The sequence below is a fragment of the Impatiens glandulifera genome, chromosome 4, assembly GCF_907164915.1.
Source record: "Impatiens glandulifera chromosome 4, dImpGla2.1, whole genome shotgun sequence".
Classification (NCBI taxonomy): Eukaryota; Viridiplantae; Streptophyta; class Magnoliopsida; order Ericales; family Balsaminaceae; genus Impatiens; species Impatiens glandulifera.
In genome coordinates this window covers 12043732-12049605 of record NC_061865.1, presented here as the reverse complement: position 1 = coordinate 12049605, position 5874 = coordinate 12043732, and positions in this window count along the sequence as shown.

The window sequence follows — 5874 nt, the reverse complement described above, 5'->3', positions numbered from 1 at the left end:
TTAGACGATGTTGGATGCCACGAGTTTCAAGATAAAATTTGAGACTCCTATATCTGCCTCCCCAATTAGATCGTAAAGCTTTAATGGATATGTTGAATTGATTTTCAACAAGTATTTTAAATTTGATAAAATTTGGCAATACATCAGATTTTTGATAGAGATGATATAGCTAAGTGAAGCGGATGTAGTCATCGATAAAATGGACAAAATATCGAAAACCGTTAGTAGAGAAAAGAGGAACAAGACCCCAAACATCAAAATATATTAACTCTAATGGAGAATTACAACGAGATTGAGAAACATGAAAAGGAATTTGTGAGGTTTTCCAACTTGACAAGATTCACAAAAACTTAATTGATTATTTCCAATAATAGGTAAATGAAAATAAGACATAATAAAGGTTGATGCTGATGATGAAGTATGTCCAAGACGATGATGCCAAGAGTTGACAGATGAACGAGTTCCAACAAGAGCTTATTGAGTGGGCAGATGGTTGATAATTGAGTGTAGACGATATAACTCATTTTTAAGTGTGCCGCGAAAAAGTTCCCTCTTCGTGACCTAATGCTTGACAATGCAATTATTTGGATGAAATTTTCAAAAAATATATTATTATCGACAAAAATTGGAAACTCTTAAAATATTTTTTGTGATTAATGAGACAAGTAATATATTACGTAGGTGAAATTTTTTATTGGAACATGGAATGAATGATTGCACAATATTAGAAATATGAAGAGGGTTACCGTATCCCATTTTAATAGTTTATTTACCATTATAGGGAATCAGATGCTAAGGTTTTTAAGATTCGTCGTGAGATGTTGTGTAGCATTAGAGTTGGGATACCAAACTGAGTTATAAACAAAAGTAGGTGTAGTCATCATAGTAGAGAGTGTCGTTAAATTTTGATTCTAACGACGTCGACAAGTTTCAATCGAATGGCCTATAAAGTTACAAATCTGACAAAATAGACTCGGTCAACAAATATTAGCCGCATGATCAAAACAATCAAATAATTGACATTATACTTTATTTTTATTGGGCACACGACCCAAAATAGAAGGCCCAATAGTAGAAGGACCCCTTAACTCGATAGTAGAAGCCCAGTGGAGTGTGAAAATTTTGATGAACTTGATGGCCCATTTATTTAATATCCATTAGAATTATGAGAGCCCATATATTGACAATTTCATTTTCTACATTATAATCACTCGGAGAGGAGACCGAACATCGTAATTATTGGAAATAAGATGGTTTCAAAATCCCTCTTAATCCAAAATTAAGATTAGCGTTAGAGAGTTAGAATGGAGTGATTCAAGGCTAATTGCATGCGTAAAAAGCATTCCTTAGAGGTCTTCGATGGTGATAGGATCAATGGGAGTGGTTACCACTACGATGAGGGATTTGTATTCAAGATTGAGTCCTCCCAAAGCTTAAATGACGAACTCTTATTGATATGCTTTTCCTGACACTAGAAAGCCTATGGATGATTGATTTTATTTATGTAAATATTCCACCATCACTGTATAGAGTTGAAGACGAAGATGCATTAGCAGAGCTTGAGATTGAGAGGCGAATGTACGTTCTAAAGCATACCATAATGCATGAGGATGAATTCTGAAAGGGTGGAGAGAATCCATGAAATGATCCTTTAATATCCTAGATGGTAAAAGCAAGATTTGGAGTGAAGACACTAGATTCGTTAGTAATATCGACTTAGAGAAAGGCTTCAAGGGAAAAATTAATTCTAGTAACATATGGATAGAGGCCATAACCTTTAGGGTAAGTAATATTTGAGATATTCAAAGAAGAAAATGTTTATGATCAAGTTTAATAGATGTGAGATTTTGGAAAAGATGAGTGGTTGAAGTGGAAGAGGATGAATAAGAGGCCATGAATACATATGTTTTTTAAAATTGAATAATAGCTTTGATACCAAGTTAGAAAAGATAAGTATAAAAAAACTTGTTGTGGATTAAGAATGTATTTACAGTGTGTGGTTATAATTACAAGAGTATGAATTTATACAAAAATAAGGGAAACTAAATAGTTAGAATATGTACCCATTTTAAATACACTTATGAGCTAGAAAATGAAAACCAAAAGACTCAAGTGAGTTTCTCTTTGTTTTTAATTGTGGAGTATTTAATATGTCCAATTACAAAGTTTCATAGGATACCCTTTTAAAATAGTTTGATCTTATAGTGGTCATTATAAAAAAAAGTATTTGACAAACACCTCTTATAAATTTATAATAATAGATGATTTTCAAGATGTACATGGACTTTTATTCTTAGAGACAAAAAAATGTATTTGATAAAATTACAAATTTCATTCTAATGGTTATAAATCATTTTAATAATAGTTTTAAAACAATGAGAAGTGCCATGGAACATAATTTTTAATACTAAATGTTCTCAACTTTTTAATAATATTTGAATAATTCATCAAAAGACACGTGTTTATACCTTATAACAAAATTGAGTTGTGAAGCCTAAACAAAAATATTTAATACAAGTTATAAGATATTTATTGAAACATTGAGTGTGCCAATTATATTTTAGTCTTTATCTCGACTTACTATGTAAATCACAATGCCTACTGAAAAACACTTTTATATATATATATATATATATATATATATATATATATATATATATATATATATATATATATATATATATATATATATATATATATATATATATGATCACTTAAACCAAATTTGATTATAACTATCTAAATTTTTTTTGGTAGTCTTTGTTACATTGTAAATACTCTACCGATAAAGTCAAAGTTTTAAGACAGGGTCATAAAATGTATTTTTATTATATATCCTTCAAACTAAAAATGATATATTGCTTATCAACTTCATTATGGAGAAATGCTACATCTCGAGATCTTATTTTTCACTAAGACATTTTTCTTTTTTAAGAAAACTATAATTTCAAATAATTTACCTCTAAACAAAAATCAAATGTCCATCTCGTCATTAGAAGATGAATTTGAAAATCTAAATCTAACATCAATAAATGAAAATTAAAATAGTGAAAAAATATTTAAAATAGATATAAAAATTAATAGTGAAAAAATATTTAAAATAGATATAAAAATTACGTTGTTTTTAGACCCGATAATTACTAAGTATTTAAATTACTATTAGTTGAAAACATATTTGGAAAAAGTTAATTTAATAATTTGAAAATGAAATCAAATAATTTCATTGAGTTGGAGGTGTGCGCCAGCCTATTGTCACGTCACTGTGCTTTTATCTTCTTAACCGAGGGGAGCTCAATCGTCTAAGTAGGCTCAATCAAAGAATATTCTAGAAACATTGGGAGAAGATATGACATATATTAATGTACATTAATAAAGTAGTTGTCTAGTAAGTCATTAATGAGGTAGTTGACTAATATGTTGTGATAGTTAACTAGTAGTCATTAATGTAGTAGTTGAGTAATCCTATAAATACATAAATGTATTACTTTGTAAATCATACAATATTCAAATAATATAATACTATTCGTTGTAAGAGTTCATTTTTTCTCTCTAAAGTCTTTGTATTTATTGAAGCAAACATCGAGTGTTACTTCAAATAAGGCTGACTACTTACTCATTTTCGTGAAGATCGTAACTAGTACCGCACGGATCGTTAGTGGAAAGATCGAGCCCGTGACAATTGATATCAAAACAGAATGACAAAGTGATTGAATGAAAGTGCAACTGCTAATAACGTGGATGAAGTGGAGAAACTTCCCAAGAGATTGAAAATGATATTAGGAACCCTCGTCAGGTTCAAGCGGGAGAATCCAAAACTATCAAAAAAAGAGAGAAATCTAGAGATGATATTGTCGACATTATCGCGAAGTTGGAGAAGGTAGAACTCATCGTGTCATATGGACAAGATAACTTCAGGGACCTAGAAGAACGCATCGTCGAGCTCGAGAAGGAGAGAGACGAGATCTGAGAAGGGATGCAAGGTACCTTGAATGAGGAGTTGTCAAAATGTAGAGAGAAAACTCGGATCATGGAGAAAACCTTCCTTTTTGAGATTAGTACCTTGAAAGAGAAGCTCGAGGGAATGACCTCCAAGTTACAAACCACTCAATAGGAAGTGGTGATACTCAAAAAGACTGTCGCGCATGAGTGCAAACGTGCGCCTATAGGAGTCCTTAATCCGATAAGAATAGACGTTTTAAGGCCTAAAACATATTTAGGCGAGAGAAACGCAAAAGCGATCAACAATTCTTATGGGTTCTAGATCAGTTTTCAAAGTATTCAGCTTAGTGGAAGAGGCGATAAAGATAGATAGTGCAACGACATACCTAGAAAACATCGCAATGCTATGGTGGAGGCGAAGGAGTAGTGGCATAGAAAAATGTATATTTTCTATCAATATGTTAAGCCTTATTTATAACTTAGAATTTATAGGTTCTTGATTTCAAGAATCGATTTCTTGATCTCTAGGACCGGGTGAGAAAAATATAAACAAAGGGAAGCAGAAGTATTTTGTAGTGAAGAATTTGGGATGAGGGGAAAACAATAATCAAGAGTGAGAAAAGAATATTGTTGGTCTAACCAAAACAGTCAAAAATAAAGGTTCAAAACCTAAAATAAAATAGGGGTGAAGAACTTTCACAAGAGAATTCAAATATTCATTATTCTATGGGTCCTTGGGGAAGAGGGATACACTTTTTATAGGTGATGTCTTGCCTCAGAATATTCAATTACAACAACTACGAAAAATAACATAATTTGGTTTGAAAAACAGAAAGGAAAAGCAAAATAGAATTATTAAAACAAAAAACAGAAATTTAGCCCAAGTGCACATTAGGACCATGGAGGGTGCTGGAATTATTTTGGGACCGCAGCCTTTATTTTTAGACCGTAGCACAATACTTGGGGGTGAATTCAAGAAGGAATTCAAGAGACAATCTATCATGAAAATGTCATTCAAGAAGCAAGGGCAAGTTGGGGCGGCTCTCATAAAGAGGAGGTATCAAGAAGTAGGTCAAGGAGTTCATCGATACTCTCCTTAAGATCCCTAACTACTCAGACGACGAAACCTTGTTTGCCATCACTGACAGTCTACAAATGTGGGTGAAACTAGAGTTAGAATGACGTGATGTCCAATATTTAAACACCGCTATTTATGTGGCTGAATCTCTTATTGAAATTAGAAGGAAAGTCAAACCAAAGTCGACCTATGAGAGGAATGACAAGGGGGGAAATGGTGGAGACCATTTCTATAACAAAGAAAACTCAATTAAGTTTTACCAAGCCCAATGGTAGAGTAGATCGGGATGAGAAAAGTGGAGAGAGACCCTAAATATTGTACTTCTTTTGTGAAGGGTCGCACAAAGCAAGAGTGTCTTATGAAGGAAAAACTATCTGCATTGATGGAGGAGCAAAAAGCCAAGAATGACATCATGATGAAACTTGATTGAGGTCGTTACACCTCCTTAGTGTCACTAAATCAAAGTTTGAAGAGCCAAAGTCTGTGAAGAAAGGAAGACTGTTCGTGAAAACAAATGTAAGAACCACATGGTTAAAACTTTGTTGAACACGGGAGCTAACACCAACTTTCTAAAGGTAAAAGAGCTGGGAAGACTGTGGATCAGGTACACTAAGGAGCAGGGGTGACTTAAAGCAGTCAAATCGGTACCCCAAGTACAACTTATGAAGTTGCTCATAATGTAAACGTCAACTTGAGAGAGTGGACTATCCTCCTAGATTTTTTCATAGTTCACATTGATGACTACAAAATGGTCATTGGCATAAAGTTCCTAGACAAGTTAAATGCCTTCCTATTCCTTTTTATCAATACTATGGATATTCTAGAGCAAGACAATATTTGCACGATAACTTTAACAA